The sequence below is a fragment of the Atheta coriaria genome, unplaced genomic scaffold, assembly GCF_025399875.1.
Source record: "Atheta coriaria isolate IRGN ID8LTWV9N9 unplaced genomic scaffold, Caltech_Dcor_3.1 hic_scaffold_6_pilon, whole genome shotgun sequence".
NCBI classification, from domain to species: domain Eukaryota; kingdom Metazoa; phylum Arthropoda; class Insecta; order Coleoptera; family Staphylinidae; genus Dalotia; species Dalotia coriaria.
The window spans coordinates 12,405,450-12,429,125 of record NW_027045448.1 but is presented as its reverse complement, the minus strand read 5'-3'; the positions used below and the strand labels follow the sequence as shown (position 1 = coordinate 12,429,125).

General features: G+C 37.1%; 1 protein-coding gene across 14 annotated transcripts in view; it reads left to right on the top strand.

Moving 5' to 3' along the window:
* The window catches only part of LOC135793344 (uncharacterized), a 127,006-nt gene that overhangs the window by 13,902 nt on the left and 89,428 nt on the right, over positions 1-23,676 (top strand). For 6 of the 14 annotated variants that reach the window (XR_010548626.1, XR_010548620.1, XR_010548621.1 and 3 more), the window contains 2 exons: positions 11,246-11,331; positions 11,459-11,823. The exons of 1 other annotated variant lie outside the window; for it this stretch is intronic. The gene's annotated coding sequence lies outside the window, so the exon portion shown is untranslated. Of the gene's footprint in view, positions 1-11,245; positions 11,332-11,442; positions 11,824-23,676 lie in introns of all 14 variants that reach the window. 7 more of the 14 variants (XR_010548622.1, XR_010548617.1, XR_010548619.1 and 4 more) reach the window with 5 other exon arrangements.

Genomic DNA, 23,676 nt, shown 5'->3' with positions numbered 1-23,676 from the left:
TTTGCATATTTGGAATTGAGTGCTTAAGTGTCGACTAATGTCGGATGCGTGTCGAAGTAAAGTGTTCATCTTGTATGTCATGATTACATGCATGTCATTCATCACTTGATATAAATTCCGACAATAAAATAAAAATATTCTCACGTTGAGAAGATTTTCGTTGGGTGTAAATAATTGATTGGGTAATTTAAGTTGATTCTTCGGCTCGACAGTGACATTTTTGTGATATTAAATTTTTTATTAGTAAATTTGGGTTGTTACATTTGTGATTATTTATTATTCATTGTTTCGATGCGTGTGCAACACGAAAAACACGCCTAACTTATTTTTACTTCTATAAACTCTTTAAATATGCAACCAGTTATACATTTAGTTGTTTATTAGGTTGCCTATGTATTCCTAAAGACAAAAAAATCTATTTCTAATTTCATACTGTATAATTCTACGAGTAAAAGAATTCATATTGCTTGTGAGAGTTTATGGTTTCGAGCATTGATGGATTGATTGTGATTGCATTATCGAACACGCACACCTCCTTGGCGTCCATCGCACCGCAAAGATAAAGAACACGAGCATGCAGCCTCAATAATTATCCCAGGACGAGTGATGTACTCGCGCCACATGTCGATTTGATCGAATGCGTTCTGTTTTGCACTCGGAGGGAATATTTGCGCCTCTGCTTCATTTCACAACACAAGCGTACAACATGTCGAATTGTAGTTGTGTACGAATCGTGTTCATCAAAATGTTCATGTAGAGTACAACTATGTGAGCAAGCATTAGATACGAATATAGGTACTATATGTCGTAACAACGTGTCGAATCCAACAAATCGCTATTGACTATTGAATATTGAATATTGAATATTGAAATTGTATAATTGAATATTGAATAATTAACTCAACAATATTCCATTAGACTCATCAAAATTGTTAGTTTCGTGTTATGGAAGATATAAATTTAATTATTGCCCAAATAATATTAAATTAACTGGAAAATTATTGTTTTGAATTTATTTTTTGATATTTAGGAGTTTTATGATTTTAAACACTCTGTATGTTGAATTTATGGAATATGGGAGGTTGGTCTAACATTTATCATGCATCCAGAACGAATTAATCAAAATTCTAACCGAATGGTAGCTGCAGTTAGTATGTAACGCATGACTTACGATTGGCAAGATGCAAGATGCAAACGGTTTAGAAATTTGTTAGGAATATCGATGTACGAGCAAAAATTATCGAGCAATTTGTTTCCCATCTGTGCATGTAAGTGCATACCTATTACTTACATGCATTTTCAATCCGTATGCATTCCAAATTTATTTTTATTTTTACAAAACATAAAAAATATTTTGTGGTTAAATTTTCTTTATGATTAGATTGATTTAAAATTAAAAATTGAAGAAAAATTTGTGTTTAAACATGAATTTTCACATAGTTGAGAATAAATACTTCTATGTTTAACAAACGCATAGTTTTCGTTTTACGTAAACGCTGAATTTTCAAAATACCGCTCATTTCGCGTGCACATTTCGCCTCGAACATAAAACCCGCCGCTAATTGCAAAGCGATAAAGTGTTACCTATATAAAAAAAATAAAAATAAAAACGCGAGCGATTCGTACGCAATGCAAGAAAAGAAAAGAAATTAAACGCGAAAGAAAACGAAAAATAATGACGAATAAAACGCTCTGACCTCGTTTTCGTTATTTTCTCGCACATGACTTTACTCACACACTTCGCTCGCATCGCAGCTTAAGTTATACTTGTACTTATAGGTACTTAAAGTACGACATTTGCACACATTTTGTATTACCTACTACTTTGTAATGGACTATGAAGTTATGAAAGCTGTTTCTTTGCGATCGCGACTACAGTTGAACAAGTATTTTATTTTTTGTGCCGTTTTTTGAGAGTAGTAATAATAATATCACCAATGTAGTTTTGAAGTTTGCTTCGAGTTGGGTTCGAGAACGTGTCGAACGTGTCATACATCTCAAACATGTCGAAATTAATCGGGCGGACATCACGCATCAAACCAATCACACCACACATGCTGCAAACTTTGATATTATTATAAAATAATTCTAAAATAAATTTTAATTACTCAGCAGTAACATTAGCAACAAAACTATAACAAAAAATTAATTTTTTGATTAAATTTCTTTGAAAAATATGAAAATATTAAATTTTATGCTCAAAAATGAATAAAATTTTCTTATATTGCCACAATTGCTAATTAAATTGAAGAGGAAAAAAAGTGATACCTAGTTATGAACATAAAAAAGTGTAAAACAACATCAACACTTAATTAGCGCCGGAGACTAGAGGTTTCATGTATAATGAGATTATAACTGGACACTGTCAGTCTAATCTAATTATTAACGCTTCGATAATAATTATTAGTCTACTTATCAACGATTTATTTAAGTATACCCAAGATTTCAAATCTAAAAATAAATTTTAATTCAAATTTATTTGATTTATAGCAAAATCACACAAAAGTCTAAAGTATAAATACAAATATAAATATAAATATAAATGTATGTTTGTTATTTTAATAATACGCTCGATTTTCAGTTGTTTTGCCCCTATTTGAAACACGTTTGTGCTTCGGGGTTTTTTGTTGTGTGCACCCCCTTTGCTCGGTGCCGTCTGTCGTGTCGCGAAAGGGTTGGCGGCTTGGTGTGCTCATCTGCGGCATAAAAACCCGATTTGCATATCGCGCTGAATATCTCCGTCGTAATACCGCTGCCACTGCCGCACAATGTCCATCTGACGATTGTGAAAAAATTATGAACTGTGACTCGACCCAAGCGCTGCTGCTGCCTGCATTCACGTTTAATATAATTTAATATAATTTATTATTTAATATATTATATTATATTATATTCAGTATGCGTTTTTTCTGTGCTTCTTTAGCTTCGATAAAAATGAAAGGTGTTTAATCCGTTATTTTCGCTATTTTTAGCAATTCAAACGAGTTTTTTCATATTTTTAAATTTGAATATAATTTTAATTAATGTGCAGGAATGAATGTCGATTTTATTTGGACATTTTTCTTTGTGTTATAAATATTATACAAACAAATGTCAATAAAATGACAAATAAATTCATATAAAATTTATACAAAAAATTTATTTTTGCATTTTACATTATTTATACTCAAGAAATTTAATTTTTTCTTTCGCTGTTTTAAAAAATATAATTTTATGCACTAAATACACAAGATTTTTACGACTTGTGTCCCAAGCAATGATCCATTAATTAACGGACAATTAAAAACGTTCAAACTCGATTTCGATGCCCACTAATAGCCATTATAATACGTTTGATTGGTATAATTAACGAATGCGTGTTTACAACTAATTAATTAACTCGGCCGCGTCTTGCGGACGAGATCGTCATTAGCGCTTTTGCAGGATTCGCGATTGCGCGCCGTTTCCTGACGACAGACAGCGACGCGACGACGTCTGCACCGGATTGCAACAATCATTAAACGCGAACGTGTGTAATTTTCAATGTGTGCTTTTTCTATCGCGAAAATAATTGAATGTTTGAACGCGCGCTGCGCAAATAGAATTTACTCAACGCAATAACTTCAAGAGTTAAACCAATCGACGCCACAGCGTTAATTAGCCGTTCACTTTTGGAGCGTTAAGTTTTTGCAAATTAATTTTTTATACATTTAAATATCAATTGTCGTCTGGCATCTGGAAATACCCAGAAAGTTTTATTTTTAATTTTTATTTAATTAATTTTTAAATTAATTTAAAACACCCTGTATAAATGGGCTGATAATAATTTAATTTATTATAATATTGAAGAATTAATGCAGACTGAATTTCCATTCACATTTAATTCGATTGTTACACGAGATTATTTTTTGCTTAATTTTTTCTTTAATTTTTTTTATTCACATGAGGGTTAAGTTCAAATATCACGCTCGAGCAAAAAAAAATATTAAAAAAATCTAGTGAGGATATGTTGTACCGTTGCTTGAGCTTTTTGAAGGGATGCTTACATAATGAATCATATGCATGGTGAAAAAACGTTCCAAGAGGTTTGATATGCAGAAAAAAAGTAGAACAAAATTAAAAATCGAAGCAAAAAAAAAAGAGTTGACGCTAAAGAAAGGGTTAATGCAGCCGGCTCCCACCGAGTTACGCATATCGTGCGTGAATTGAAGAATAGTCATCGGCGTCATCGTCGACCGAAAAAAACCACGCGTTTCTGCCCCAGATAAAAAAAAATATCCCAAGGTGGAAAAACAATAGCGAACACACAAAGCAATAACGGGCGCGTCAAGTTTAATTAAAAAATAATACCCCGGCGGAAATAACAAGAGAATGGAAATGAATTAATCAGCAATCAGCACAATGACGAGATGTATTCAGGGTGTTGTTCTAACTAATTGATTAAACCAATGTTTTATGAATAAATAATACGACTAAAATTACGCGGGTGAATAAAATCGACTTTTAAACACACAAAAAGACAAAAGATACAATTTTTAGTCAGACGTAAGTAAAGCCCGTGGCTAAAGTACTTTAGTCACGGCTTTGGCCGTCTATGTTTAAAGTATCACTTTTTGTGTCTCAAAATCGACTGGTTTACACTTAAAACGACAAAAAATACATTTTTTAGTTAGACGTATGCTACACACCGTGACTAAAGTCCGTGACTAAAGTAGTTTAGTCACGACCTGGACCATCCGTGTATAAAATAACATTTTGTGTATCTCAAAACCGTGAAAAACTGGCATTAAACTAGAAAAATACAATTTTTAATCAATAAATCAATAAATCAAACAAAAATTCAACTTCAATCATTCTAATAATATCAATACAATAAAAAGTTAAAAGCAAACAAACAACTTGTCACAACTGTGTGCCAGAGTGTAAATGTAGTTTCTGATTGAAGTTGTGTTACGAAAATAGCAAATTGCATCGAGCATCCAACATCCAGCAAACGATGATCTCACTCATTATCATTATTATGATGACGGTTAATTTCTTGCAGTGTGTTTTACGATGATGTTCAAAGTGTGCTCGCGTCGCCTACGCAAATGTGTTTTTTGTTGCTAAAGTTTACTCACAACACTCCGCAAGGCCTAAAACGACCAGCAACACAAAAAAAAACACAGAATAGAATGAGTCTAACTGAAGGCAGCTGCACGTTGCACGCTCGCACATATCGTGTCGTGATATCATAAGGCGTGCAATAAAATAATAAATATCATAAATAGCCCCGGCGAGGATGATGTGCGCTGAAAGCGTCATTTGAGTCATCGATAATTACTGCTCGCATTAATCATTTTATTCCACAAAATTTATCAATTGCGAAAGGAAACTGAATTCATGCGGTTATAAAATCAACGTTGTTTTTTTTTTTCATGTGGTTTGACCTGATAAATAATTTGAATGTTGATACTGTTATTATGTATTTTTCTGCGGAGTGTGTTTTTTGTTTCTTTTTGAAGGTCGGATCGATTTGCATGATTTAGTTCGTCATCTCTCGACGCGCGCGCATTACCGTAATGGAAAGGTGCGCGAAAGAATAGAGGCAGAGATAATTTGCATTGCTCACAATAAATTATAAGCCCGTGCGCGTTGCGGCCGGCCTATGATTATACGAATTTGTTTATTGCGCGCCGCAGCGCGATTTTATTGTTTGCCGCGCGCCGCTTTACCGATGATTGTTGAGGATGGTCGATGATTGTCATCCGATGAAAGTGAATTTTCGCCTCAATGACAACCATCAGAGACAATGCATTCTTTGTTCGGATGAATAAACCTTTCAAAAATTTACTTTGACTGTTCAAAAATACAATTTTACTCATTATTGTTTTGTATAAGTTGAAGAATTTTCTGGAGAGTTAATATTCGCATAAACTTGATTCATAATTATTGTCAATGCAAAGCTGTGTTGCTGGCGCGCAGAGAGAATGCATGAATTTTGCAATTTTATGGTTGTGGAGCCACTCCTCAATTCCGCCGCGTGTTTTATCCATCCGGGTTTACGATTTCTATGTAGGCACATTTATTTATTTGTTAACGGCGAATTTAGCCCGCACACGAAATGAGTGATAAGAAAAACGCATTCCGGCCGAACAAATATTATCATAGGACACCATTCCTGCGGTAATTAAGCTTCGGATTAATGTTTCTGCATTCTTGCGAGCACATTCCCTGAAAGTACCTTAGTAACTTCAACTTTCAAGTCAAAATTCAAACACCAAGAGAATACACAAACAAAAATAAAATTTTCATTCAAATTACAACAAATTATTCATTTTTAAACACCCTGTATATAAGTACAAAATGTCCTATGTTATTACCCCGACAATAACTAATTATCTTGACAATAACGGGCGATTTCATGCAATATCTCGCAATGTGCAAGTCGATAAATTACTCTGAAAACTTGTAGGTACAGATAAGTCGGTCGATTTTTGCCCCGGAGAGTAGTAAACAACCCGCTGGAATGTCCGCATACTACACCAACACAGCCAATATTGTAATTGTAACGAAATGTAATTGTAATTTAAACGTATACGCTGTCTATGGCATAGATTATTGGCACATGTTTTGCAGTACTTAGAAAAATCTCATCCGTTGTACGTAATATTAATACGCGAACGAAATAAAGAAACCGCGAGTAATTGGAGCAGACCCATTAACAATTATTCTTGCTGACACTCGACACACAATTAATGTAACTGTAGTCGACGTGCAGTTGCGCATGCAGGTAAGTGAAGTGAAATGAAATGAAGTTGGTTACGAAAAGTGAAAAAAATTCATAATCTAATAACTGGCAGAATGCGTGGAATGCAACAATGTGAAATGCAACATGGTGGTGATTTGTTGATTTTAATTGCGTTCGGTGAATTAATTATTGTCTGGCTGTGACGTGGGTAAATTTGTTGAATTCTGGATTAGCAGTTTGTTTTTTTGTGGTTTATTTTTATAAAAAAAGATTTCAAAGGTTTTCGCCGCTGATTGTCGGCGAAATTTACTCTGAACACATGTGTTATTTACGTTATTAGATAAGTGATAAATGTGATGACTGTCTGATGTGATTTTATTTGATTGATAGGTATAGGCATTTACGTCATAGGTCTTTGTAAATAATTTAATCGCATTTTTTATTATTTTTGTAATTGTGTTAATGCTTTGATTTGCATTTCATACGATCTTGTGTTGCACTGTAGGTAAAGCGCAGGCGAAAGCTCCACCCCGTAACTAAAACCCGTGACTAAAATACTTTAGTCACAGTCTTGGCGTCCGTGTTTAAAATATCACTTTTTGTGTCTCAAAACCGTGGAAAATCTGCTGCTTTGAAGGTGGAAGTAGAAAAATGTTTTTGTTTATTGAATCGGGTTTTACTTATGCAACCAAATGTGCAAAAGTGTTTAAGCTCTCAGCAAAACTCATAAAACAATAAAAAAATCAACCAAATTAAATGTTTGCATACCAAAACATACCTAATTATAACATGCTACTAGTTTCACATTAACTTCTGCCAAAAATAATAAACATTTATGTATTTCTTTAATTGTGCAGAAAACGCAGGTGCAACGCGGTTTTATTCGTAATTTCACGTGTGTTTACGATCGCCAGTAATGAATGCACATTCACACAGCAAATATATGCTACAAAATTATACATGCTCTTCACACTAAGCCCGATCGTTTTTCACAAACGTGAGATACCGAGATGCGCGTTCGCATCCGTGAAATGATGCAGTTATCGTTAACACCAATAATAAATTACAATAGGAAGCCGCGAATTTCACAATGCGCACTCATATAAGTACTCAACCTACTCAAGTTGTTTCTGGTGTAAAATAGATGCAGTGATAACCATTAACAATTGTGTTTTAGGTAGTGTTAAAATTTAATTAAACAAATAATTGCACCATTGTGAATGTATTATTTATGCAAAGTCAGTTAAATTATTATTCATCATTTTGTCATGGATTATGGAGCGAGAAAAGGGGTTTAATGTTTTATCACATTTTGTCATGTGTAATATTAACAAAAAATATTAATATTATTAGTAAAATATCGGTTTTAATACCGGTATTACACAAGTTTACGAAATGGAATGGAAATAAACTTGCAAAATTAAAAAAAGAGTTTGGTATTATCCAAATTATCAATAATTGTCAAAAACTACCGGTTATAATACCGGTATTATGTACCTAATACCGGTTTTAGTACCGGTATTAAAACCGGTATTTCAGTTTTAAGAATTAGAATGGAAATAAATTCGCATAATCAAAAAAAAATCACGTTTTAAGTTTTATACAAAAATATTAATAATGGTCCTAAAATACCGGTTTTAATACCGGTATTTCATAATTTTAAGCATTAAAATTAGCAAAATTCACAAAAATCAACAAAATTAACATACAATTGCATACAATAATTTGTCAATGAATTTTTTATTACAAACTTGACTACCTAACCTACCCTTTCACAATTGAGGTTAGATTATAACCTAACTTGTACCTATATTTCTAATAGCGCACAATGGTAACGCCAACGATGCAGAATCAAGAAGTAATTGGTAATGGCAGCGTGTCGAGCCGTCTGCCATACCACGTGCAATCATTACTCTTTTCTTCCATGCATGCTCGTCTTCGTTTTGTTCTCCAGTCTATTTGCTGCCCACCATCAGCCTCACCATCACCCGAGTTCATTCTTCCACTGTTCATATTGTTCAATTATCTTGTTTTTACGCGCTGGTATTACATTTCTGAAAATCCATCCGAGATATCGACCGATGCAATATTCGATTGTTCGGAAGATCTATTACGTCGTGAGGCGAAAAACATAAAACACATCCGCGATGAGTAATAACATTGCTTACCAGCGGGAAAATGATGATGATGGAGAAGAAAACGATAAAGATTAGACTAATGAAGCGCGGCTAGCACAGCACGTGCTGGCAATATTTAGAACCTAACCTACAATCTACTATATATACCTATAGGCAACCAAACATCTTGCAAAACTCCATCATCAATTGTTTTCTATAAAGAAAAAAAAAACACAACACTGCTATTACTTGTGATTTGTGATAGTAATGTGTTTCTTTGGGTGTTAAATCAATGTCTTGAAGTTGACGTACGACTAAACATACTTCCTTATATTTAATTTAATGTATAGCGTTTTTCTATTAGTGTTGCCGCGTTGGCAGTTGATGGGTTGTTAAAGGTGAGGCTTTTTCTTCACACCAAGTGTTTGAGTTTCGAGTCAAACGTGCAGGCACTTCTCTTCTTTATTATTAATCAAAACGCCGCGCAGCGATTTGCGCACGTAATTTAATCAGTACCAGCGTTCGGCGTTGCATCCGTCGACGTCATGTTATGATATCATATTCCAAAGGTGTTATTACTTCGCCTACGTTCTTAGGTAGGTACTACTTGGCCATGCAGTGTTTGATTTTTGAATTTTGATTACGCACGCCCATTATTTCCATAATTATTGCTTTTCAAACACTGGCATTAAATATTTTTCAAGAAAATTTGTCATAAAAATATTTTTTTCTTTTTTTACGTTTAAAACGACACTTTTTCCACGGTTTTGCGACACAAACAGTGATTAAAGTACTTTAGTCACGGGTTTTAGTCACGGGGTGGAGCTTACGCCTGCGCATTTGCTTACGGTGAAGCACAAGATGATTAAATGCTCGCTTTTAATAAATCTCGTGACAAAAACTCCAGTTTAGCTCACTTGATGCTTAAAATACCATTATACACTGATATTTAATATCTGGTACGCATCTGTCCGAAGTAAAAATTCCTGAATAATTTATGTTCCTGCAGAACTGCAGTGATAATCGTGGGCTATCCTCTCGACGTTAATTAATTCACAAATTTGTTTTTGGCCACATCGGACACACTCTCAAGTGGATAATCATGCGGCGATGATGAAGCGCATTAGAGATGTTTGTCGTTTGTATGAATGAGAATTAATGATGCGCGATGGGCCAGCGCTGGGAGCGAAGAGACAAATTACGATTGCACTCGTTGGCGTACATCATGCGGACCAACACGAGATATTAAATTTAGTTGACATCTTGGAGGAATGTTGGAAGATAATTTTATGTTAGCCATGCGTGTATTCACTTCGTAAAATATTAAAATTAAGTGGGTACTAAAATTATAGGTATTATTCTATCCCACTCGCGCGTAAATGTTTAAAAGTTAAGTATTCGGATGTGGAGACATCTGGTGGCCAGTAGTCTAGCATTTAAAATGTGGTGTAAGAGTAAGTTATGCCCATGGCAGGCAATAAAAGCCGCTTGAAGGGCCGTAAATAAACCGAATAAACCCGCATGCATTTTCCTCAATTTACGTTAATGAACTCTGCGGTTTTGGTGCGTCCAGCGACGCAAGAAAACTTTTCATCTATTCTTCAAATGCAATGATTGTTATTTGATTGAATAATGTGACCGTGGTGGCCACTATGATGTGTCACGTCATCACAACTCTATAAATTTTTGTTTTCTTGGCGTCTGCTTCAAGTTAAAGTCGAGTTTAAGGGTTACAATTATGGAATGCACAAATGTAGAGATTAATATCGCTTGTGGGTGTGATAAATTTCAGTTAAACTCGCCGGCGTCTCCGGCTTTGTTAATGAACGTGCTAGTAATAGTACAAGAGGACCGCCACGAACTAAGAGCATTTGTGCAAATCTGCGAATGTGAAGCGCGAACGTGCTAAAAGCACGACCGCATTAAAAAGCGACGAAATGCGGACGGACGCGCACGCAAAGTGTTTCGCAAAGTGATGTGCGCCGAAATGGGCAGGCGAGTTGCCCAAGTGAAGCGAAACACTAGGAGCCCGTCTCGCTGGTCGCGAGGGAAACACAACATCGTTTAGCTTTTAAGTTTTTTAAGTTTTACGACGAAAAAAATTAGTTTACTTCAATTTGGAATGCGGGCGGCACTTTAGTTACATTTGTTTCAAACTTTTGTTCTAGTTGAAGAAGAAACAACGAGTGTGTCAAAACAATACATTTTAAAATGTTTATCAAGAGTTTATTCATTATTACTTCTTTTTAAATTTATGCAGAAATTAATTTTTATGATTTATGCTTGATTAGAGTGAAAAGATCTACTTGGGAAGCTTTACAGTTGTGTTTCAAAGCTATAGTGATTGATCACGCATTGTTTAAACCATTATAAACAATTAATAAGATGTGCGTAACAGTGAATATTTTTATTGTTACAGGTGTTGCATTATAAGAGAAAACTGTAATTTCGTCGAAACTGATTGATTTCAAAAATTCAAATTTCTCACTGCTCATTTTCCAAATGGTAAGTGATTATAACAACGTGTATTATTTAAACTAAAAACCTCTGCTTGTGATACATTCTTAAAATGTATTTCAACTGTTTTAATTTTGAAAACATTCAAAACTGCTGAAGGTCATTGGGGGTTTAGCGTGATTAGTTGCAGAAATGGCCGCAAGATGTCGCTGTTGATGCGCGATCTGCAACAAATGGTAATATTGTAATCTGCATTGTTTGCGCGTCCTTTTATTCGCGCGTCTATTTCCGCGTGGTTGATTGCACTGTGGTTAATTATCGGGTTAAAAAGTTACTTAAGACACAATTAATCAAAACGCGAGTGATGTACAAACAGACAATAAGTGCGTGGTAGTAGTGTTATACATTTCCGAACTGATTTTCTTTCGTTTTAATCGTTTTATTGCAATCAACCACGCTGCAAGTGTGCGGTGCTTGCAGGTTAGACGCCGTCCATGATGCCACAGCAGGGTCAACCTCGAATTTGCTGATACATAGTGAGTAGGTACTATTTAAATCACATCACATAATCTTTATTAACTATAGCATACTTCGTATGTGCCGTGCTCTCGATTAATTTGTCGCCACAAGCGAAACATTCGTAAGCCATTTGCGGATGGCAAACTCTTCAGTTTCGCTTCGCTTGTGTGTTTGGTTTGTGTTTAGTGCGCTTCGAACAGCAATAACCGGATGTTGTAATACTGTAATGTTACAATGTTCTTCGTCACTTTCCTGTGCGCCGGCTGCGTTTCGCATATCGTGGGGCCGAATGCAAAAACGTCCATCGCCGGCCGGGAAGACGAGAAAAGGCGCAGAGGCGCAGGAAAACAGCGCGCCGCTGGTACGTACGTGCACATTTGAAGGATCATTAATTTCGCCGTGCTGGCGATGCTACGAAACGTACATCAATCAGCGATCGCTCCGTAAAATTGCAGGAAAACATCCGCTGCGCAACATGAAAATTTTGAAATAATCTTTCTTCAACTCACAACCGCATAGATTGCATTGCACTTGCCCGATCTGCAATAAAACTTAATAATGGTAAAAGACGCAGAAAACATTTTAATATCTGCATATCTAAACGATATGAAGCGGTGCAATTATGAGGTTTAACAACTTATTAAACAAATCTTTTGTAGTTTATTTTGCACCAAACAAAAGGCATAAGAACAACGGGAAGTCAGTTTATTATCCACAATATTCCGGCTGCAGAACAACCTGAATTACGATTTAAATTGATTTTTGGCGTTAATTGCCAGTTTTTTCACTGTTTTGAGACAAAAAAATGGTACTTTAAACACGAACGGCCAAAGGCATGAGTAAAGTACTTTAGTCATAGGCTTTAGTCACGGGTGGCCACCGCTAAGCCACTTGATACTTAATATACTACTAAAATTAGGAGTTTACATGTCTCAAAACATACCCCAACAAAGTATTATTCAATTTTTTGAACAGGTGTGCAAAAAGTGATGATTCTGGTGTGCACTTGAGTCGTAAACTTGAAACATTCGCTTGGCAATGCAATCTCCCGTCGTAATAATCGAATGCACATATAATTTGCTAGTCTATTTGTTTCCGAACAGTTTTATTAGTTTCGAACGGTGCGGCTGCAACGTCGGCGCATCGTTTGAGCCTGTTGCGGCGCGCATCGTAATGTGCAATTGCTTTTACGCACTTCATATATCTCCTCTCCAGCACCAGACTCGTATTTATTTTCATTTGCTCTTCGCAGCATCGCCGCCTGGATGGCTCATCGCCACTTCGGCACTATATTTACTGATCCATTTGTGTCCGTTCGCTGAGGCGGTGAGGTGGTAAAGTGCGAAGTGTAAAAAAGCACTGCAATGATGCGGTCGTCAAGCGTTTTCGTGAGATGGAAGAAGTCGGAAGAGTGCATGCAACGCACACGCGCAAGTCGTAATAATGTCATCGACGCCATCCACCCGTAGCCCCGTGTGGCAGAGTCGCCAACTCGTCGCCGTTTATAAATCTCGCATAAATATGTTTACGTCTCGCGGCTGTTATTAGACAGGTTACACCATCATACGCGCGAAACGACTACAAACTACAAAAAAAGCGTGCGCGCGCCCATGCTTACTACACGCGTTCTTCTGTTTGTTTTGCCCTTGAACTTTCAGTCATCAAGCGCGCGCGGCCGGTGAAATTTCTCGTTTTTTCGGATTTGCATGCCTCGACGGCTCTCTCGGCATCATCGCGCGCCGCTTGCATCATTCGATGTTAATCGACAAATGACCGAAACGAATGTTCTTGTTTTTGGCGTTTCTTCTCGGGCGTCTTGTTTTCGGTGTGGCTCATTATACTTGCAATCATCATCATCAACAACAACATCTCTTGCATCCACAAGCGTGTTGTGGACCAACTTGAAGCGTAGATAAGAGGTGAAATTATGGTGAAATTTCAAGTTATGTCCTCCAGCCATCTTCAAAAGCTGGGGCCCAAGTGTTTCAACTCCAAAACTAAAATACCGTTGTGTTGTCGTTTTTTTTCCTCTTCTGCTTCTTCTCTGCTTGCATTTTATTAAAACTTTAAAACCGCGTACAAGTTTTACTTGCGCCTGACTTTTCCGTAAATGTTAAAGTTACACGCGCTGATAACATTCTAGCAGCGAATTCCACCAGACAAACATTGCGCAATTTCATAGTAAAATTCGTAGTAAACGCATCCGCCATAATTCATGTCGTACGACGCATGCTCGCATGCCTAAACGAGTTGTGGAGACTGTGGTCTTCCTACAAAACATAGTAAAATAGTAAATAGTAAACATGACTACGCATGGCAGAAGAAAACGTAAACGCGCGTCTTACTACGAAGCCACTACACGCCGATGCGCAATAAAAACGCTGAAAACCTACGCAGCCTGCTTTGCTTTTACAGCATCTGAGAGCGCATACAAGCTGAGCATCTCGTCGCTGTGATGATAACCTAACCCGGCTGCACGCAGCACACGGCGGCGCAGTGCGTTCGCATCCATGTTGTCGATTCTACGAAGAGGTTATCGCACTTGATAGCCTGCGCTGCGACCAATACAGAGCGTATATAAAAAAAACAGACAAAAAACATGAATTGATATTAATACTAATTAATACATGTGTATATATGTTGATATGAAGAAATACGATTTGTGATGAGTCGTATCAATGATTTACTGCTCACTGCATTTGGTTATTACGAGTGTGTCTTTTTTTTTGCGATGCACAACACCCGTTATGTGCTAACGCATCATCCGCACGTACTTCGCACTGGCATATATCATCGTTGCGCAGTCTTTCTTCGCGTCTATTTTGCGAGGAAGTTCTTTTCTTTTCGTTCTTTCTGGCCTGCACGCGCAATGAATCCGAATGAATAGGGAAAAGGTAATCGAGCTGAAAGCTCTGAATAGGTGAATACTATTCGTAACCTATTTTTAGTGCTGTCAAAGATGTCAAAACACATGACACCAACTAGCGCCACAAAAAACTACTAAGAATATTTTATTCTAGAGAATTAATTAATGCTGAATGCAATTTATGTGATTGCAATTATAATAAATTAGTAATTTGTTTAAAATAAGATAAATAATTGACAAATAACGATAAATTTCAACGAGTTGAACGTGGCACGGCAAAAATTTGTCAAAACATGACTAATTCTGCATAGCGCTTTATAATTAAAACGACCCGGGAGCCGGGCAAAAAATACCAGACTGGCAGACAACTTGCCGTGATTGATGATCGAAGAGTGAATCGAAAGAACGCCAGCAATATGCGCTCGAATCTTTCGGGCCATACCATAGATTATCAACTATAATCAATGCTGTGTTCGGTGTGTAATGGTAGTGAGTAAATAATCGACGTCCGAAAACCGAACTAAAAGTAGTTTTTACGTAGTTATACAAGCAAAAATTCACCGAAAGTAAGTACTATAAATCGCATCGTGTCGATTATCTCGATCGCGACTTAATTAATTATCTCGCGGCGCTCGTTAATATTACATTTGCGTGTTTTTTGCGTGGCCAAGTTTTATCGCTTTTAAATGCAACTAATCTGCTTATGTGCTTGTGATTGGACATAATTTATGTTCACATATTTTTTGTGCGGTCGCGAATGTGTGGATTTTAATTATCGCCTCTGATTGATTGCGTTTTAACTTTGCGCGTACGCGGAAATGCAAAGGCGGACAAACGGCGTCGTCGTCGTCGTCGTGCATATATGATTAGGAGATTATGCGCGAATCGATACATGTATGATACAGTCGAATTCAACGTGCGCTCGAAAAACAGAAACAAAACGGCAATTAACCAGCGATCATTAATCATATACGCTCGGCGCGCTTCGCATGCATCATTCTCTTCCACCGGTACGCGAATCGGGCGTATCCCGTCGACGTGCGCTAAACAAACTGGTTTTCTGGAATCGCGTCTGACGAAACAAGCAGAGCACTTCATCGTCGGCGAATTTATGCGCGATGATTATGTTATCGGGAGGACAACAAGTTTATTTGAATAATTCATATTTATGAATGATAAGAGATTAAGAAGATGATGTTATGATTGGTGTCATGAGACATCGATAGAGGGCGCTGGTAGTTTAGTTTATTAGTTTGTTATTTATTCGTTTTTTGAATTTTATCTTTAAATCATTAGTTTTTCAACGGGTTTGAAACGCGAAAAGTGATAATTTCAAAAAGAACGTGACTAAAGTACTTTAGTTACGGGTTTTAGTCACGGGGTGGGGCTTAAATTGCAAAAAATGTTCGCTACGCTCGTTTTTAATCAATCTCATAACAAAAACTCACGTTTATTAACTTGATACTTAATATACTATTATTTTACGACTATAAATCGGTAGTTTAGTAAAATCAAAAACTTAATTCAGCGGAAGTTTGTTTTGCCGCAAGTGGCACGACGTAAAACTGATTTTTATAGCACAATTAATAACCGATTAGCATTCTCGTCCACTGCTAATGCATTCCCAAAAGTATTTAAATGAAATATTGTAAATCTGACCGAACAAACAAACGAAATCTTTTAACGAGTTGTCCTCGCATGCTAGTTTTATGTAGAGCTTCACTTTTTATTCGCTTTTTATCTCTCGACCGTTTAACATCAATTTCCGCATGAAATCCGTTTCAGTTATTAATTATAATGAGCCATAATGAGTTGTTACGATCGAAATTTTACGATTATTGCCTTTTCTCCATACATATTTAATGTTCACCATGTTGGCCAAACAAATTCACTCTAACTGTATCAGAAAATATTCATTTGTGTGGAAATGTTTAAAGTTTTTTGTATGGATATTATTTATATCTATAGTTTAATCGTCGTACATATTAAATTAACACATAAATTTTCAACCGGTTGCTTTAATTAATAATATAATCTATACTCTATGAGCGATGTTGAAAAAAAATCAAAACGCCGAACATGATGTTGCTTCACGATGCGTGTTCGTGATAAACTAAATATCACGATTTATCGATTTTATTGATGCCTTCGATACGCGCTGCGTTGATTGCTCATTTTCATTCACATACACGAATATCACTTGAGGTTTTTTTTTTCGCTTCATCACGCGCTGTGGTGCACACTTACACTTGTTGTTCGTAAAAGTTGTAAATAAATAAATGCGGCAGGCACCTGCTCGTTATCCGAAAAGTGATTTGATTTAGATTCGATTATTATTAGAAAGTGCGCGCGCGCGTAGTGTTGTCGGTCGTAAATATTGTTGCGGACAATTTCGGCGATTTGCGTTTTGCATAATTTTACGATTAAAAATCAGCCGCGCGCGGGCAAAAGAAGCAAATCCAGCGGATTCGGTAATGATAAATTATGGAAGAATTTCGAATATTTTCACATCGATTATTCATTCATGCGGCATTCGATCAACTTAGAATTTATTTAAATTTCCTTATCGATTTTATAAATATTAGATATTATCGATTAGTCCATGTGAAATTTACTATTAGCGTGACGAGATTAGTGGTTAAACGTGTTGTGAATAATAATTTAGTTTTGGTCGACCGGGCGAGAGTCGATCCTGATTCGAAATATCACGTCAATTTGCACCTTAATTAATTCGTTTAGATTGAAGCGTCAAGGAAGCTCCGGGACGTCCCTAGACGCAAACTGATTTAGTATCTAATCATCTGAATACTCACCAACACACAACCAATTATTTTTAATCGGCAAAAATTGAAATTTAATTAAACTATTCAACGTGAATTTAAACATTAGTATTCGACGAGCGTGGAATTATTTTAATTGCACAACAAGTTGTGATTGGAAGTAATTTATGTATCTGAAGCACAAAAGACACGACACCCGAGCTCTAGGTATTTTATTATTAGCCTGTAATACTGTCACAATAACAATTGAAATATTGCTCCGACATATTGTTCGTTGTATGCATTATGCATTGCGGAAAAGCCCACGGATAAAATTTAATTCTCGGCGTGGAGTTCGCGGAACGCACCACGACCACGTCCACGTCCACGACGATCATAATTGCGTTATGACTTCTAGGCGTATTACATCTGACATGGCGAACACCAAGTGTCTCAACCCTCGTCGCGCGGCGATCATTTGCAATTCGAGCGCGAGCGAAATGCAATGTGCAATGCGATCGCGCAACTTTGTATAGAATCTTGTCGACAAATCGAACAATATGCAACAATGTGTTACAACGTGCTTACATTTCACCGGCGTGGCTAGCGTACGCGGGACTATTAATAATGTTTCAATTACGATTTGCATAACATTTGACGCATGTACACAGATATTGCTGGTGCGTTTTTCTTTTCCATTGAGCCACCCGATACATAATTAATCGACACGCAGGCGAACAGGTGTTTTGACAACGTCGAAATTACACAATGCATCGCGGGACGTGATCGCACATTGTCGCGCGTAATGACATCTAATGTTATATGTTCGATAAATGTCACGGCCTACCTGATTTTTTAAATTTTTATTCGGGTACAACCCAATCGTTTAGTAAAAATTTTTAGATAAAAAATTTTAAGGTTTTGAAGATTGAGGCAAATTGACATCGTAGTAATGTAATTTTTTAGTAGTGATTTGAGTCAATTTAAGGTTAGGTTTTTCGGTGTTCCGAAATGACGGCAATAAATCACAACGAATTAGAATTGGAAATCGCCGCATGCATTGAAATTACAGTTAGCATAATTTATCGGGAATTCATAACAGTCGCAGCGCCCGAAGAATTCGAACACGAGAGAATAACACGCCGCCGACAATGCGCACTAGAAACACAAAACATTCAAACACTTTTTGTGGTGTGCACCTTTTTGAAAGTGCGCTCGGTGCGCTCTTTGTCGAAGCGCTGATGGCGATTTAATGTTTGTTCTACTTCGACATTTAATGCATTTGCATTCTGCGCGCGGTCGGACGCAATTGAATAATTTCAAGGACGATTAGATGACTGATGACTCCATCCATCCATCCCGAAATCACAGTCGCGATCCGCTCGTTGGTTGCGTATCATATATGCAAATTACCAGCAGCGTGTGTATATGACTGGCAATTGTTGAAATTTGAATGTAACTATGGTTCGATTTAATTTGCTTGTTATGTGTGTTGTGCATCTTGGCGCAAACAATCATTAATTTAGCCTGGCATCGCGATAAAAATTACGTATTTGTGCAAATTTTACTCGCGGCGGCTCAAATCGAAAGTGAAGGCGAACGTTGGCGTGGTGGCGAGATTGATTGCACCTTAAAGTGGCTGCAATTACTGGCTGCACAGCGAAATGCGCACGGTCGCTAGGCGAATACACATGCATTTCTAGAATAGAACGACGAAGCATTGAGATTGAGGCCCCGTGATGGTGCGGCTTGTGTGCACCGATGACGGTTGTGTCCTTGTGCCGCGCGCTCGGCCCAGTTGATGACGATCTCCTCTCTTTGCGCGCCGTTCACTTCCTCGCATTCAATTCACCGCCAACCCATTATGCAGCAGAGTGCGCCTGCATGCAGATGGAGATACGATATTACGTATTACTTTACAGAATGCGAAAAAAAATCAGCAATTTTGACATCTATCAATGACATAACCTCAATTAACACCTAATACTTGCTGTATAGTGCATTAACTAAGTGCCTATTGTGTTTTATTTATGCGTAGCGGATTTTATGAAAGTCTTGATGCTAAATATTATTATTATACCTACATATATTTGATTAATGATGTTTTATTAATGAGCAGTCAATTAAGCGTAGCCGGCGCGATTGTCTCCTGCGCGCGCGTTTGTCTTTATCTTGATTTACGCACACGTCGCACATAATTAAAAGGTTTCATCATGCGTTCCAGCGAGTAAATCACACACACGTACGCGCTGCGCGCACGCGAATAAATTGCGAATTAGGCGTAATGATTAATTAATAATGCGCGCTTGTCGCGAGCGTTTAGCGCCGAACGGCGATAAATTAATTTGCATATAATGTGCAGCGACGATTAAGGCGTCGCGTCGCCGAAGGAATGTCGACGTGCCGGCGATAGACGCGAAGGCGACGCCACATTTGCATACGACCAGATGTGCAACAATAAAATCGGACTCTGACTGTGTGTGAATTATGCACTGCATAATTCAATCGCAAAGAATAAACAAGCGCGCTGGACAAAAAATAAACACGTGCATTTAATATTACATATTGCATTTATGCAGTAGGTTTTGCTGATGATGAATTGATTACGAATTGAATTATAAATTTCAAATGCGTCGCGACAAGTTTTCATGAAACGCGGTTAATGAATTATTAATTGTTTAATCTGTCAATCTTTGTAGCGAGGAATTTTCTTTTCATCTCGGGGACGAATGTAAAAATTTACAATTCGAATTTTGAAATTCCATATCGGATTCATTAATTTTCGAATTTTAATTGCTTCCTCACGAGCAGAGAAAAATTCCAGTTTCGCTGCTTGCTCCATATTGACAAATCTGTTGGTATTAAACGCGCAGCACATTACAAATTAAAAAGTGGTACGGTTCATTAATTATATTAAAAAATTAATGCGGCGATCGCGGTCGGCAAAAATGTATTTAATGTTGCTTAATTTACTAATTTACCACGTTTCATGTGTCACACATTGCCGAGTGGATAAATTACTCTGCAGGTTTCCGAAGAAATAGAGTGCTTCGCATACATTTCGAAGACGAAATTAGTTCGGACATTCAATGCGAGATTTTGAGCTTCTAATTAATCTCAAGTGTATGCTGGACTAATTATTAAGTATAGGTACTTTCACATCTCGACATTTCTTAATTTTTTTTAAATAAATCGTTTAAACTGTGATTTAAAAAATTAAAAATTAAAAAATAAATTGTAAATGACTATATGCAACTCAATATACATAGACTGCGCATGCGCGATAGCGTAAAAATGACTTATGAGGGTTTAGTAATCGTAGCAAAAGTTGTAAAATGCATACGGAAGTAGAAAAAAAAGTTATTCAATTAAATCTCACAACTTGTAATAACTTTCCAGCTGATGCAGGCACCCGGTGCGCGAAGTGAAACGTGCAAAGTGAATGTTTGATAATAGCGCCAATCTAGTTATTGCATACTTATTACGCGGCGCGCGGCTCGTACGCTTCTGCAATTTATAATAAACTCATTGCGCGCATTTACCGGGCGCGCAAAACACTTTGTACGCATATATCTAGGTATTACGCGCGCGCGGGCGCTTAGGAAGTGCATTGCACAGCGGCGTGCATTCGTCTAATCGTCTTAATCGAATTACGAAATCGACGATTGTTTCGCGCCCACACGATTCGCATGCACTTCTTCGGCGCGCATGTAATTATACGTGTCTGCCGTCGAATGCGCAGCGGTTTGATTCACACGCGGATTGGAATATTGGGTAATACCATAAGTACTTGTTGGATTGCTGGAAAGCGTAATCCGATGTACGCGCAACGTGTTGAAAATTTGCGTACGGCGTGCATAATGCGCAATCATTAATTATATAATTAATTTTCTTTTCCTCAAAAAGATAAGATTATAAATTAACGCGTTTGTGGGTTAGGCAAATATTACCATTGACAAATTGTCAGTGTAGATTTTCCATGGCAGCTTGTTAAAAAATCTCAACTTGGTAATTAGCAATTAATTACAACATACGTTTACTCGTCTCAGTCGTTTTTTTTTCTTTTTAATTTTCCTTTCTATACGTATGTAATTACGCGAATATTTTAATGATGCAGGTTTTTAATTATAAATCATAACAATTCAATGCATAAAGGCATGGGATGTAAATTTTTACACTCTACACTTCTAACACACACCTAAGCTGGTAATTTTTACCCGATCGTATTAAATTAATTGCGGTGCTCTGCATGTTTCGCGGCACTTTAAAACGCCATTAAAAAAATACAGCAAATTATCCTAGCGTACAGGCGACAGTTGCAAGAGAGCAAAAAAAAATCATCATTATAACAACATGGAGAGCACATATTTGCACATAAATCAAAAATGAAATTTAAATAATTTAAATTTTTAGATGCAACGAGCGGTAGCAATGCATGTTGTTGGTATACGTATTTATTTCGAATGCGAGAGGCATACGGTAAACGCTGGATAATGTGATACGCAACATAATTTGTGAATATGACTGGTGCGACGCGCCACATTGCCACCGCGTAGCGTGGCTGATATCTTTTTATGTGGATTGTTAATAAATTTTCATTAACTTCCTCATCGCATCGCGGATGACACAAACACCGGCAGCTTCTGCGCGCTCCTTTTTGACGCTCGTCGCACATATTTTCAACTGGTATACGAAGGCATCCTACCTGTTTGGTTGCATGTAAAAGTCGTTGAACAAATTTCATAAATCTTAAAATGCAGTCGCGCGCACCGCACGTATCGCATTACAACATCGGAATTAGCGCGAAATTGTTATTACACTTTCATGAATGTTGGCGATAAAATTTATTGAATTGCCTACTACCCGGTCTTACTCGGCGGTCGGATGAAAGATGCATTTTTGCATTTTGCAATCGCATCTTGACTGCTGCAATTTGATACGGTAGCAGGCGGAGGAGAAGTAAGGTATGCGTAACAGATGCGCCAACTTTTAACTGTTTGAAAGTATTGCGTTGTATGCACGATTTATTTTGAGTGGGAATTAAATCTGTGCGAAGGAAATATTAACTTTTGTTAAAACGCATAAAATTTGACATTTTAGATATGAAATTAGTACTTTGTAGCATTTTTTCGCGATATTCACATTGGATAGTTTCATACATAACACTTAAGTTGACTTATCTTGTGCTTGCGCTTTAGGTATTAGCTGTGTTTAAAGATTATGCGAATTGAAAACGATCCGAAGCGCAATAAACCGACGTTTGATTAATATTGATGGAGTAACAAATGCGGCTCGCTCGCATCGTGTGTACGCGTCGAATCGGAATCGTAATCATTAGCCATCGATATTCAAGGAATCTGACATCTCAAGCCCGCGCGCGGATTTTTACGACGCGCATGTTTCCATGCAGGCGAATCTTTGATAAACGTTTTTGCGGATTAACGTTTAATAACCGTGCATATGTAGATAGGTACCTTTATGTAGAATATCTAGGATTTCTTATACACATTGCAATCGCTTTCAATTTGATTCGTGTTTACGCACATTATTCACTTAAAATCATCGCGTTTTTATTTTACATTCGGTTTACGACTTGAGTGTTATCTCGTTAGACTCAGGTAAATTCGTTAGTTTAAATTTATGAAAATTGAGGAATGCGGACATTTATCGCTAGCATTCATGCTGTGGTTTAATATTTAATATTGCTTTAATCATAATTCACTTGAAGAAAATTAATTTAATTGATTTCTATGAGTTGCAGTCTTGCTGGCAAAAGTCGTAAAAACATAAATATAAAATCTGGTACACAACTGTAAAATATTTAATATCTCTTAGCAAATTCTCTGCGATGGCAAAATATCGAAGCGTGCGGTTGCAAAATTAATTGATTTCACATTTTTGCTACAAATTTCTGCATTCACATGCTGTTTTACGATTTGTGGATTGCTGATACATTCTAATCTTGAGAGAAAAAAACTTTGGGTAAATTAGTGGAAATTAATTTCTGGACGCATTCCGAATATGGGCTTATCAACTTGTTCGCGCCGCGTGCAAATTTGAAGTCATATCGTATGCGCGGCGCATGTGCGCCTGCCTGAATGACTAACTAAAATTCTTTTTCTGCTTACGGCAGCAGCATGCACGCCATTAATGGTACGTCGGTTGCGAGTTACGGTAGCGACGGTCACCTTAACCTTAACCGGTCGTAAACGTGCGCGAAAAAGGCAACGCACGAAATCAAATAAAGAG